Source organism: Ptychodera flava, chromosome 1 (genome assembly GCF_041260155.1).
Source record: "Ptychodera flava strain L36383 chromosome 1, AS_Pfla_20210202, whole genome shotgun sequence".
Lineage (NCBI taxonomy): Eukaryota > Metazoa > Hemichordata > Enteropneusta > Ptychoderidae > Ptychodera > Ptychodera flava.
Window position 1 is genome coordinate 16,292,947 of NC_091928.1, and position 15,429 is coordinate 16,308,375.

A 15,429-nucleotide genomic window follows, 5' to 3' on the forward strand; every position below is an offset into this window, starting at 1 on the left:
ATGAAAAAATTGCGGCCATATTGGATCGTATCAAGAAATAACTTGGCATGCATATATATGCCATGATAGTAGTTTATCTGTGTGCCAACATTGAATGAAATCGGTTCAGGGATAGTTGAGCGGCCTGGCGGCCATATTGGATCGTATCGCCAAATAAATTGATGTGCATATGTATGCCACAGTACTTTATCCTTGCACAGAGTTTGGAAAAAAAATCGGCTCAGGGGTGACAGAGAAACGGCTGCTGACGGACGGACGGGTGGACTGGACCCAATCTTTTAAGTCCCGCCAGACTGCGTCCGCGGGAACTAATCACTGCACAATGTATTTCCGCTTTGTCAATACCAGTAGATTTTGCGACGGCATGCCCCAGATTATTACTGATGATTTATCCGATTATCAAGTATTGTGGCCCCAGATGTTTTCTACATCTAAAAATTCCCTGGCATTGCCAAACTATAAAATGATAGCAATAATGTAAACAAGCAAACTTTGCTTCGCTTTGTAAATTATGTTGTACAAAGTTTACTTTCATCCATAAAGGTCCGGGAGATGACACATAATTGCCTAAATTGTAACACGTGAAACGTTGACTATATACTACAGTTCATGAACAAAGCCTGTTACATAAACCAACACAACTCAAGTTTGCTTTCACCATGTTCGTACACGTGGTACAGGCAACGACCATGGTGGTATCATTTCTGGTATATGTAAAAAAAAAAGTCATCAGAAATTAAAGAAATGACCTGAGTGAATCAGCAGATAGCGATCAGTCGACTTGTTCTTTTAAGCTGCGAATTAGACACACACGCTGTGAAAAGACGGTGGTATACAAAATTAGATCTTTTCTAAACTTTTTCATTATCATGGCAACGGCCTCATAATTATGCAATTAAAGACACCGAAATCTAACCAAATAATCATTTCAAAATACATGTGTCTGTCAGATACAATCATATGTTTTTCAGATCGCAGACCAGTAGACGAGCAGACAGACAGACAGGCAGAGAGACACTTGGAGACACTTTGGCCGCTATTACAAAATATCTACCAAAATAGGGCATCAGAGAAATCTATTTGATTTGATCATGATCTTACTTATTAACTAAAAAAAGAGCCTGGGTAAACACGCGAAATGTGGACTTCATCCACAACGGCCTAATTTTTCTACTTATAAGCATTTGACGCTTTGAGGGTTCGCAGAATTTGTCTTCTGTCAATGCTTGTCAACGGCAGGTTGAACTGATTAAATAGGTCAATAGGGTCAATATACAACTTACATGACTTTATAAGTTAAATATATATATAGTCCTGTAATAAAATAAAAACCAATAAAAGTATTGCATTTTGAGTAACTGCGCGTAAACATAGGGCCAACATATAGAACCCAAGCCTTAGAGAAAACCCGCAAATGTAGACACGAAATATCGTGCTCGTATTGATGCTTAACTTCTGCTGTCCTCCATTGACGTACATCTGCCGTTTAACTGTGGTTTACCCCATTTTCACTGCTCCCCTCCGGTGAAAACATCCTTGCTCATAGTTTTACAGACTAATAATTAGATCCCAGGGAGAAGGTGCAAAAAGACCTGCAGATTCTAAAAAGACCCCTTGATTTGATAGAGAAAAATACGGGGAGCAGAAAAATGTGCATGCTCTGTCCGGTCAAAATAGTGCAAGGCCATTTTATTCCAAGACCGATATCATTTATGATTTCTAGAACTGTTCACGTATTCCTTCAAGGTAACGTTTCCAAGATTAGAGTTCCATTTTTCCAGCGCAAGGTGTAGTCACTGACATGATGGAGTGTGCCAACGATCATCGCGTTTATTATAATACAGAAACTTGGAATCATTTTTTAATGAGTGTCTATGCCTATTTTAACGATTACAGAACTTTGTTGTGTCGACTGGAGTATTTCTTCTTTTTAAAAACAACACAATTACAACCTGACTTTCCGAGTAAGCAACGCTCTCTATGGCATTCGGGGAAATAAACGTGTCTTTATGTTTTTTTCTGTCTCCATAGACATTCCAGTGAACAGCCAGGATATTCTGGAAGTTATAGATTATAATTTCTTCAATGTAGAATTGAATTCTTTCCTGTGATTTTGAAGTATACATTGTTGATGTTGAGTTGATATTGAACTACCGGTATAATCTGTAACCCATGCTTAGAAGTTATCATAGTTTATAAAATGTCTTTCACAAATTCAACTGTTTCCCGTCAGGATAGAAGGCGTTAATTATAGATTTTGGTGATACAGTTGAAGTGCTCAAACGCATTCGCCAACCCTAAAACGATACTGTGACTTACAGTTTACAGAACCATCTGAAATTACATCACAGAATCTTATTCATAATACGCCAAGCTGACTTTCTAAACTCTGATCACATCATTCTATGGAGCAGCAACCTCCGTTGAGACGGCACTAATGTTACACTGGTACAGTTCAGGGAATCATATCATAAACAAATCGACTGTGACATGTTTGAGTGACATTTAAAATAATGGCAAAAATGCAACAGATCGGACGGTCACGTGTGATCATATAATATGAGGATACATGTTAAACTGGAAAACACAACTTTAGGTGTCATACAGAAAATTGCTTTCATTACTGAGTAAACAATTTGCCATGGTTCGACCACTCCAATCAATAGAACACCGACAAGTTCTACATTTCGATGGCATCAGCCGTTCCAGAGATATCTAATGAACAGTCAGATAGACAGAGAGACACACAGACAGACATCTGAGGGGAGAAATGCTGTTGAATCGTCCGTTCTGTCCTCGTCTGTACTGCCTGTTTGAATACAACCGCCTGCGGAGACATTCTGTCTATAATAATCTCTGAAGGGCAGACTTTGGCAGAAACCCATTGTTTTGCGGTGATGATGCATCATCCAGGCATTGGAATTCTGAGATAAAAAGTTGGGTTTAGATCAATTTATCTATGACAATTCAATAATCAAAATATTTGATTAACCTTTGAACTAATGGCTGACGTGATGGCGAAGCATTCATAAAGTTGATGTGATTTTCGTAAGATATTGTTAAAATAATGGCGTACGCCGTCTTTATAGCAATTCGACGAGTGCATTTCGACGACCACAATGAGAACTGGCCGCGGCAATTAATGATAATTCAGTCAAGAGTTTCAGTCATTGATCTAAAATTTGTATCTCGAGAACGAGCTTGATCTTTCTCAGGGTTGGCTTGCCCTCCTTTTATCTATTTGAGGATAATGTTCGAAAAACTGCTTTACGACAAAAACAACCATCGGTAGTGTAGTGCTGTCTCAATTATTTTCAACATTTTCCTTCTCCATGAGAGAACCGTTTCTTGTCAAATATTAACTTCCTCATGTTAGACTCCGCAAAAACTGCAGAGTTGGGTGTTTCAGTGAAGAAATTTTGGCTCAATAAAAATTGGATCTAGATATCAAAGCACATGACGTTCACGATCATCATAACGGAACGCGACGAAGTACGCTTGCAGTTGCTCTTCCAACTAGTATTTTTTAAAATCGCTTACAAGTAACATCCTCAAACCCCCGCTATTGATAACCCAATGCAACCGAAGAAAACCAAAACCAAACAAAACTCCGTGGTGACGATTTAGTTTTGAAAGAAAAACGACCCACAAAAAAAAACACGGTATACAATGGTCCATGCACTGCCCGATGTTCACCATAAAATGGTCGAAAAATGCATAGAATGCACAGTACTGGCCTCTGAATGCAAAAGTGCAAAATGACTCCCGTGTGAAATTGTCCAACCTACCTGGACGAAAAGGTGTCAACGAACAGAAAATGTCTGGTATGTGTAGATGCCAGCTCTAAGAAATCCGGTCTTGTGTAAACGATGACCAATTTTACGGACACTCAACGAAACACGTCATCGTCGATGACACAGTCCCCCTAATTGATTGGTAATTTGATTACAAGTCCTCCGAGGGCGAGGATAGAATTCTGTTCATTAATTAGTGTTGTGATTAAAAAGTGCTGCGATACAGATGGGGCTTTATGGCCGCCAATGAGTTCCATGGTGGTGAATGGTGAAAACGTAAAACCAATCTGGGCTCCACCCCTAAGGGGTGGACCATTTGATATCCTGGGGGGGGGGGGCTTGGAAGATTGGTGGAGAGCCATTATTTTTCCCCACTGCTTCACCGTGAATTTTTTTTTCTACAGGGCATATGCTGGCAACTTTTTTTTTTCACTTTCCCTCTTCGAGATATATTTTTTTTTTACCGAATTTCGGTGCAATGTTTGTTTGCTTGGTTTTCACACCCAGTAACAAGATGCTGTTCTATCGCACACAGACTACATTCAAGAAACTAAATAAAGATATGTAAATACGTGTACATTTTTTATTCACTTTACAAAAACATATTTTTAAAATCATGTACATTTATGGCATTTACCTGTCAGTGTTGTCCTTACATTTAAAAGTAGCCGGGTAATTTAAGAAAGTAGACCGGTGGACTGCGAGGGAGCGATGCGACTGAGTGGCGAGTGAGCGTAGCGAACGAGGGGGGAGAGAGCGCGAAAAATGAAATTTTGGAGTGGAAATGGTTTTCTCTGGTGGCATCTGAGGTGACATTTACAGACTGAAACAGTACTTTTGTTGTGTGTCTTAGACGTGGCTCACATACAACAAAACAAACAAACATGATTTTGTTTTGTTTGTATTATTTATGACACACTTATGGTTTTATTTGCAGTGAAGATGTAACATTTAATCTTAAATCACCTGCTGTCTGCTCATTTCATTGCCCATTTCCCATTCTTCATTACCACATAGTAGTTTCCCCAAAACCATCAAACTCATTCAATTCTAATCAAAACACATTCGCTTTTGTTAAGAAAAACATTGGTAAGATAATTCACTATAACAGTGTTCGCATTTACGAATAAAACATGCGTATATAGAAAACTCATAACAATGAAAAATGTGTAGAGAGTCGATCCAATGCGTAATAATATTACGCATTGGATTGAGTCTCTACGCATTTTTTCATTGTTATGAGTTTTCTATACGCAAACGATAATAGTAAAATGTTTGCAGGCTGTCTCTCGTCTTGTGGTATTTTGACAAAATCCATACATTCAGATTTACACATTTCTGGAAAACACTGGTGAGCAATTTCAATTTCAGCATACCGGTACTTCCTCTAATCAGAAGGTCATGTATACTGTACAATTGTTCATATTCAGTTATTGTTCCTCAAGCTTGAAATGGTTTATGCTTTATAAAACTCCAGTGCTACTGCTTGATTTTTATTGATGCTGCAGTGTGCATCGAACAATTGCCAAGATTTTTTTTTTCTGAGTCGCAATGGTCCATAATTGTTTTTCCATCAGCCACTTAAGCCAGATTTTTTTCGAGCAACTCCACCTGGCATCTTTTTTTTCCCAAATCTTCCAAGCCCCCCTCCAGGATATCAAATGGTCCACCCCTAATTAGAAAAGATCATGAAATAAGTCCAGTAGGAATTAATTGACAGGATATTGCCAAACATTTTTTCATCCTATCATAGCATTGACAGATTATCACCTGTACCACATTTCATACAATGTGATGCAGTGCTTCTGGACATTCATCCTAAAAACAAATTCAATATGTATGCAAATTAGCAATTAATTTAAACGATACCACTGAGTGTCGATGAATTGTGTTACAGCTGTGTGAGATCAACATCTGTACCAAGTTTGATCAAATTTCATGCAATATTTATGGACATATCACGCTAATTAGGAAAGTCAATTAGATATGCAAATCTAAATTTGTTAAGATGACGCTGTTAAACATCTTTATTCACTGTTAAAGCAATGTAAGCTCAATATCTGTACCGATTTTAATGAAATTGATGAACCGTTTCTTGATATAGACTAATTACAAAACTGTATTAAATATGTAAATCAGCAGTTAATTGGCATGCTACTGTTACATATCTTAGCACACCATTACATTACTGGAAGATCAACATCTGTACCACTATTTATCAAATTTGATGCATCATTTTTAGGCATATCAAGCTAATTCTGGAAGTTCATTAAATATGCAAATTAGAATTTATTGATACGATACTTCGTAATGTCTTCACACAGTATTAAAGTACTGACAGATCAACATCTCTACCATGTTTCATGAAATTTAATGCAGTATTAATGCATTAGGAAAGTTCATTTAATATGCAAATTAGCAATTAATTACATGATACTGCTAAATGTCTTTGTAGACTATAGTAGGACTGTGTGCTGAAGATTTTTACCATGTTAAATTTGTTGCAGTATTTCGAGACATATCAACCTAATTACAAAATTTCATCAAAACATGCTAATTAGTAATTAATTGAAACAATATTGACATTTGTCATTTTGTGCTATTTGAAATCTGTATGACCAGCATCTGTACAAAGTTTCATCAAACTTGGCCTAGTCGCAAAAGAAACAGAGCTCTCAACGGTAATTATGCAAATTAGCACTAAACACGCCAAACGAAATTAAATAGACGTGCATATGAGTGCCTTAGTGTATTATGCTTGTACCAAGTTTGAAAAGAGTTGGCTCAAGCATGTCTGCGATATCTGTATGAAAGGATCCTTAAGCCCCTGTGGATGGATCCTGGAGCCCCTGTGGATGGACATCAAATACAGGATTTCAAAACAAACGGCGTCATGCGGCCGTTTTGGATCCGTTTACACAATCACTTGCGAAAGAAGGTTAAATTTTGTACAACTGCTTCCTCAAGAAAAGGAGAATCTTACTGTGGCAATTCCAGTCTGAATTACATATTGCAGAAATCGATTCTGCATTTACAGTTGTGAATGCTATTTCGGATAACTTCCCGGAGAGACGTAATAAATGTTAAACACAAATATATTTGAAGCACTGCAGATACACCTAGAAGCCTCCTCCAAACAATGCTGTACGTAACTTTTAGTTTGTTCAAAACCTTTGATTTGTAGTTAAAGCTTAAATGGTAGCGATAAATATTTCCACAGTAAACAGAAAACACTTTCTTGACATCAGTAGAACAGTGTTTACATTGTCTCAATAGCATATTGGCTCCAATACAGAAAGTACGTCTTTGTCGTTCAATATCGGCATTATCAGCCTTATCACTAGTAATAACATGCCCCAAATTAATGTGATAAATAGCAAATTTTATCCTGTTAGTCTATGTTACTCTTTTATTACACGAGTGTGAGAAACAGTAATTTTTCTTCCATTAAAAACTATTCTTTTCGTTTTTTTTATGTCATTTTCTTTACTGTAATCTTCACATACATGGAGGAGATACTGTAAACCCCTAGTTAGTGCTGAATGACAAGTTTTACCCTGTTACCTATTACAAGAGTACGAGAAACGGTAATTTTCCTACCATTAAAAACCATACATTCCGGTTTTTTGGAAAGTCGGAACCACATTTGTCCTAAAGGAAGCAATAACGAGCCACGACACAAACTATGTTCAGAAGGACATCCTCATGAAATATTCAGTAGGAACTGAGACAACCGATTTGCAGAAAACAGTCAAACCCTCCCGTCCACGCAGTGTCTTTCCGAGGCTATCTCTCTATTCCACCGGCTGTTACACTGAATGTAATTGGGCAGGTTCATTCACATTCATTCACAAATACTGGGGGTGGGAAAGGCTTGAGAAATTCAGAGGGAATTTGAAAGTTTTAGGCCAAGTAGAGGGGGTTTGAAAGGCTTGCACTGGGTATAGGGATCTGAAAATATTTTTCCCTGTTTTTTGAATTCTATTTTTTTCAGATTCCACAAATTGCTAGGTAACTCAATGAAAAAAAAAAACATTGTTATGTCATCCACTGGCTCTAATGTTGATAGTGATTAAACATATTCTGAAATCATTGTATAGCTTTAAATGACTTTTATTCTGAAAAAAATCTAAATAGTATGAATGCAATGGAATTTCCATTGGAAACACAACACGCAGACTTTGTAACAGGAGCAGGTGTTGTAATTGTTGACATTTTACATACTTTTGTTCAATGTATAAACCAGAGTTTCTTGTTCTATTCCCTGTAGCATGTATTAAACACCAAGAGTCCACTTTACTTCCAATATCAACATAATTAAGCCGTATATTGTAATTTTTACGATTGAATTGCAGGCCAGGTTAGTACTGACTGTACAGAATACCAACTGTTGACAAGCCAAATACTTGGTTTAGGGAATATTGAGGACACAAAAATATATAAAATATCAACAAAATTGCAGCTACCATCCCTTTCACAACATCTTGTACAGGCTGTATTCAACAATGTGAATACTTTGGCGTCTCAGCATTGTTTGTGAGTAGATTGCTCTTCAGAAAGAACAAGTAATTGTCCATATAGAGAGTAGCTGAGATGTGAATGATCAGTGGCCATTTTTCTCAACAATTATATTCTGTGTATCGACATCATTTTCTTGTACCAAAGCTTGTTGACGCAACCAGAGTATGAATATGCAACAGACTGGTGTTATCGTGACACTGGCATTTCAATGTATGGCTTGACTTGAAATGTTGAATATTTCAACATATTTGGAATTGCAACAAGACACTTTGATTGATACGTAGATCAAAATAGTTAAACGTTTGGCATATAATAATCGGGATTTGAATATTTTGATGATATATAGGGGCCAGGGCTCGAAATTAACTTTTTATACTGGTAGTCCACGTGGGCTACCATTTCATGGACTTTGGTAGCCCCAGGGAAAAGTCGGTAGTCTGTGGACGCGGGACTACCGCTAATTGCGAGCCCTGGGGGCATTTGAAATGCTTTTGAGGATTTTAAGAAGGGTGTAAAACGAATAAAGTTTTCAATTATGGTCCACCCCCCACCAGACTTTGTGAATGCAGCCTTCATACCCATGTATTGCCTATTCGCCATATACAGGTCAAAGTGGTCACTACTTTGCGACGAATAGTAAGTCGTATTTTTATATGATTAAAAACCCAATGAACAGCTCTATGGTGGCATCGGTACTGCCAAGTAAATTGTTCACTCAGTCTGATAGACGTGTAGACTTAAAGATCAGTCACTTGAGGGGGCTCTCTACGCTACCTAGAGCGACGAACTTTCAGTCTAATCACAGTGGTGGGACTGTGGTCTATACTCGTCAACTCGGCCCACTTCTGGTTAAACATTTACTTTCTATACATTAGCCGACGCTCCTTTTCGCGCCAAAACAGTGGCAGTACAGTCAAGTGATGTGCACAAATTAATATGAAAACTGCTTTGTCAAAGGTTGCTCAAACACTGTTTATGTCTAGAATTATTTCCTTTTTTTCACTTTTCTGACCATTACAATCTCTGACAGATATCTTGTTTGTTGACCTTGAATTCATTGCCTCAGTCAGAGGGTGGTCACGTGACACAGATATGCTCGTCTCGTGGAATTCAAACACGTGTAGCAACTACAGCTCCCACATCTATACGTCGACACTTGGGTTGCCCTTATCCGAAATACTTTATATACATCGATCAGTTGCCTTTCCCTTGGATATGGATTGCACATACCTCATCTTACCTTTCTTCCTTTTTTCACTCTACAATTCCATCAGGGTGTTATCGAGACACAAAAACTTGAACATCACCTTGAATTCGCGGTATGAGTCATATTTTTTCTTCTCAGCAGGGTAAAATAATTGCCCAAAGGTATTATTGCCTGTGAAAACGTTACCAAGCGAACAGTTTGTTCACTTCAAGTTTACTGCACATGCGCTGTCTACGGTTCGGTGTTGTTGATCTTTTAGACTGAGAGCCGATTGGCTGCTGGCACAGACTTCGATTCAACACGTGGGTTTTCAGTGTTCATTATTTTAAATGTACAGCTGTAAAACTGTTAAGCTATTACGATTTTTCAAACTACAACCGAGGAACCGATTTCGGAGATAAAACTCCTTTACAACATGTGAAATTGTAACGTAGTAATTACCTGCGAGCTGCAGTATATGGTAGTACATCAACAGTTGTCTGCATTACGACCCCGCCGGTAAATAACACAGGGACTGTAAATAACGTGATCATAGTGATGCACCCGAGTGCAAACAAAAAACGTTGCGCTTGCAAAAAAGAGCACATCGTTTCTTATCTGCACGTCCATATTCCCTCAAACGAAGCTGCTTATTATAAAATTGATTCATAGTTTGCACACTGCGTTATCCCTATTACAAAAGTTTCACACACGGAATAGTATGACCTCTCACCCTTAAACGAATTAAGATAAAATTTAACACTGATCTGATACGCATGTGTATCTAACTATAGTCACAGACAGTTACGAAACACGATGCATAGATCGTATTAATATAATGCATTAGTGAATTAATCCCATGTTGAATTCATTTGCAATTTTAGCCAACGACCGACTTAAAAATCCCCCTGTCCTTCGACAAAGACGAGGAAAAAGCTGCGAATGTCTGTTGTTATATATGTGTTTATCAGCAGGGGATTGCTGCACGTGCTAAGTTGAGTTGCCGTGAAAGGTGCGTCGCATCAAATATAAGATCGCATTGTGCAAGTGCAAATCCATCCACATTTAGACTATAATAAGAGATTAGAAATCGAGTGGAAATCAAAACTTACCCTTTAAAATTCGGATTTTTCCTTCATGACGAGTGCGGGTTCAAAAACATAATCTCCTCAGAACATGTGACGTGTTACGCAGCCGATAAGAAATCAAGAGGACTCAGGTTTAATAATTAATAATAAGATGCAGTAAGTACGCTCATAAGAGCCAGCGGCCAGTAATACGGTGTCACTCAGTTGTACGCCGGGACCAGTCAAGGAATTATTAGCCATAACAATCGTGTACATTTGTTTACATAATCAATAATCATGTTCATCGTTGATAAAAAATATGATATTATAAGAACCGTCTGATTCGTGCGGGTGTCAGATTCTATAGTTGTTCACACAGTTAAACTTGCATGATCACAATATTGCCTTCGCAGTCCCGCTGTCAATAATTACGGAGAGATTGTGCACAGCATAATGACAGAAATATCATATTTTCATCAACCATGTTCATAATTATAAATTTATCGATAAGATAAACATTTTTGCACTTTTTTATTACTGATAGACCCTAAGCTTCCGGTCTGGCTCTGTGCAGTTGTTTGATCTTGAAATCTGATCTAGAATGTATCATTAAAATTAAACTCCATTTTACAAATATATGAAAAACAACTGAAAACACAGTAAACTAATTTCGAAATCTCCGAACAAATTTCCGAATCTCCTTTAACTTGAAATTTTCTCACAAGATATTAATGTTACTATAATAATGAATATAATTGTACCATAACTGGAAAGTTCTTTCACATTCCAAAAAATGCCATTTTAAAATTCATATTCATTAAAACATTCAGCTGAATTTTCAGAAGAACAGAACAATTCAGAAAAAAAATCAGCTGAATCTTTGCAAATCGGCTGAAAGTTGAATGGAATTTTCTAATGATTTCAAAAAAATCAGCTAATTTTTGTCAATAAACAAGATATGCAGCTGATTTTTTAAAATAATATCTAAAAATCCAGCTGACTGTTCTGTTAACAAAGAAATATTCACCAGAATTTTTCAGACATGGAAAAAAGGGCTGAAAAAATCAGCTGAATTTTTGACAGATTAATGTGATCCCAGAAACTTCACCTTAAGTTTACGCTGATCACATGATTTTTGGAACAGTGTGGCACAAATTTTGGGTTAAAATTTACATTTTGTATCATGTTTTTAAACTCCTACCAACATACACTCGTGACGTCGTTATAAACATACAAGTAAGAGTGATGTTATTTTTTGGACTTTGGAATTCCGAAATTAGTTCGGATTCTGTTTGAAGAAGTTCAAACACGGTCACTCTCTTGTGGAGTGACCGAGACAAGACATTCACTCAAAGAACAAGAACAAGGACCGATAACCACGGTCACTCTCTAGTGGAGTGACCGAAACTAGGATCAACTAAGACTCATGCAACAGCGGCTGGGCCTGTAGGCCCAGTTATGGTTCCGTATTCAATAAATAAGTTCCAGTTATACATCAGCACTCGTCGTCAGTTCCAGCTTCTTTCCTTTACGTTATGACATGGTGGAGAATCCGTATTCAATAAATAAGTTCCAGTTATACATCAGCACTCGTCGTCAGTTCCAGCTTCTTTCCTTTACGTTATGACACGTCCTTTGATTTGTTTTGTCTGACAATATTTTATGAAACTTCCATATAAAGATATAATGAAAAGAAATACAATTTTTTTGAAGTTTGTCAAAGTTGCATCGGCAAAATAGGAACCCATTGAAATACTCATAACAAATGCGAACTTACTTTGTTGACAGTATTATCAGAAAGCACAAAATTTGTCAAAGACATTTTCAAAATTAAAATAGATGAATCTTATCTCTGCGATTTATTGGCTATGTGATTCCATCAACAGTGATGTCTTACAACCTTGGTCAAATCTTCGTCTTCTTCTCTTCTTCTCCTTCTCCTGAGAGAGAGAGAGAGAGAGAGAGAGAGAGAGAGAGAGAGAGAGAGAGAGAGAGAGAGAGAGAGAGAGAGAGAGGACTGTGTGTGTATGTGTGTGTGTTCAGCGATCTTGTTGATCAGTTATTCAGTTTTGTGAAATTTTATTTTTAACCTTCGCGATGAAGATAATTTGCAGTCAGAGTTAAACGAGGAAAAGGGCATATTAACGCTCAAACGCAAAGAACAGATCGTTGAGGGCCGATCAGTAGTCCGATTACAATATATAAGATGATCCTTTAGCCATAGTGATCGCGTGCTTCAACATTACAAATTGGCAAAGAGAAATAGGTTGTCTGCCCGGCTCACACTTTAGAAGACCTATTACACAACTGTAGACGTACAGTGCTTACTTGGCTCTTCAATAACATAACCATACAGATTGTTCTCAACGATAACAATTCAAAAAAGACACCTATCAAATAATCCTAAAAGTTAAAGAGTACCGACCATGTATTATTCAATTAAATGTCTTTCCCCGTATTCAGTATCTAACGCAATGAGTGACACGATAAAGTACTTTAATTGCCTTCGAATTATTAGCTACCTGGGCTCATTAAGCACTTTAAGATATTATGAAAAAGAGTAGTTACTTAGGGCATGAAAATTCATTACCTCTCGCTACCCGTATTCCGTCTAGGCGTGAGCGAAAGCAAGCTCGTAAGCTTATTTTATCATTACGGATAATTACAGCCTCGTTAAAGACGACAAAAGGAGTTCAAAATGTTAAATGAATTGTAAGCTCCTCTTACCTGGTCCATGCCACTGATTCCAAGGACAGGTGTCGCCAACTTAACTAAGCTGTTCGTGCAAAAAGGTGTCCGTGCGCAGTTTTTCATCGGGCGGGCAAATTTCAAAACTAATAAGCGAGCGGGGAGAATAAATTCGATATTTACTGTGGGCGGGGAAGAGATTTCTTTTTTTAGTGGATGGGGAGAAAAATTTTGACAGTGGGTACCGGAAAATACGTATAGGGAGGGGAAAGCCGTGGTTGATAGAACTTGAGGGGAGATTAAGCGCCTAACTTAGAGGAGAACAATGTGCCAAGGTATACTTGCTAGCTGCTCGCACGGTTTTGCGTTGATCTGGGTTGCTTAGTGGGCATCTAGTGAGCAATGGGGAATTTCAGAAGTCGGGAGAGAGCAGTGGGGAGCTTGAATTGTTGTGGGGAGTGGGGAGCGGGCAGACCATAGATATTGGAGCAGAAGTCACGGTGGGCAATAAAATTCAGTGGGAGGGCACATTTTCTGTGAATGCCAGTGGGAGGGCAGTTACGAACAGCTCTACTTTCCCCTCTAAATTTTAGGCAATATAAGTAAAATCGGCATATCTACCTTCAAAACGTGTTTTGTGATGATTTTGCGAAATTGATGAAATTTACCAATTGGCGGCATCTGCAAGGAGTTCGTGATCGATAATTCTACCCTCGCTCTCACTCACATTCTTTCTTTATGAAATGTCCAGTGAAACCAAATGCTCAGACTATACCTTCAACGTTTTGATAGACCTCCAAACATTCATTTTCTGTCGATGCATTTGAAATAAGCTGGTTACGTCGGACTAATGGGAGTGAGTGGATCTTTACGGAGTTCTAGTCACACTCTAATCTGATTTTCGAAATGGGCCTGCATGACTAGAGGTGAGTATGGCTTTACGGTGAGCGAAGAATGGCCTGCTCTTTAAACTATGATTTTGACTTTACATATGCCAGTGAAATTAAATTCAAAGCAAATAAAATGAATCATCATCCCTACACACTGAAACAGTTGACATAAGGCTTCTTATAATTTATGCAAAATTTACATCTATGACTACTCTTCAAAAGTCTTGCCACAGACTAAAACACTATAGTGTATATAATGTCCCTCAGTTCAGCAATACCCGACATGCTTTGATTATAAAGTGAATTCTAGGTGTAGAACAAAGCGATATGAAACGGAATATAACACTGGACTGCTTCGGTTTTATTCCTAATCTACTGTTCTCTTTGATTCTTAATTTTGTACACAGCAGTTTAATTATAATTATAATTATATTTTGCAGTGATTGCTTATTTAAATATTTATTTTGCAAACTCATGTGATTTAGATTTGTTTGGTCATCATATGATTTAAAACTCAAATTATTCAGTTGAAATATATGTCCTCATAGACCGTAAGTTATGGGAATTTGAATTTACTGATCACCAGTGGTAATTCATGATCGTTGTAATACGACCGACGGGAAAAGGATTACAAATAGATAAGCTAAGGGACTGGTCAGTTTCTTCTTCGGCCTGGTGGGAGGGAGGGGGGCGTCGGACAATTTCTTGCGGACATCAAAACGTGGGTGACCCAACTATTTCAACTTTCGAAAACAGATTGAACCCCCCCCCCCCCGAAAACTGTAAGTTAATGATGAAATTTGTAGCTGGTATGATGCTTTGCAAATATACTTTTAATTTGCAAACATCCAGATATCTCTGATATAGCCTATCTATCTATCTATCTATCTATCTATCTATCTATCTATCTATCTATCTATCTATCTGTATAAACCAATGAGAAAAATCACCCAGGTAGGACTTGAACCCGCGTTTCTAGTAATATATTCACAGCTCCTTAAAACAACTCCTTCGGGAGAATAACCAGTGTAAAATCTGAGGTCTTTTTCGGGGAATATGGACCCGAAGTTCGCGTCGAAAATTGCACTGAATAATGTAATTCGTGGCCTGTACGATGCAAGTGTGTAGTTAAAAGACACACGGGCTCCCGTAATTGAGCATTTCAAAAAATATGATGATAGACCCACCCCATATCACGAAAGTCAAAAACAGGGAGAACCACCCCCACCCCCATCCACACACACCCTGCCCGAATGAAGAAACTGACCAGTCCCTTTATAGCA

At 37.9% G+C, this 15,429-nt stretch overlaps 1 protein-coding gene across 3 annotated transcripts in view; it reads right to left on the reverse strand.

The window, feature by feature from the left end:
- The window catches only part of LOC139131402 (organic cation transporter protein-like), a 20,539-nt gene extending 9,713 nt beyond the window's left edge, over positions 1-10,826 (reverse strand). The window contains exon 1 of one of the 3 annotated variants that reach the window (XM_070697431.1): positions 10,614-10,826. The gene's annotated coding sequence lies outside the window, so the exon portion shown is untranslated. Of the gene's footprint in view, positions 1-3,788; positions 3,899-9,555; positions 9,670-10,613 lie in introns of those variants that run through there. The other 2 variants (XM_070697447.1, XM_070697439.1) reach the window with 2 other exon arrangements.
- Positions 10,827-15,429: the final 4,603 nt, after the last annotated feature.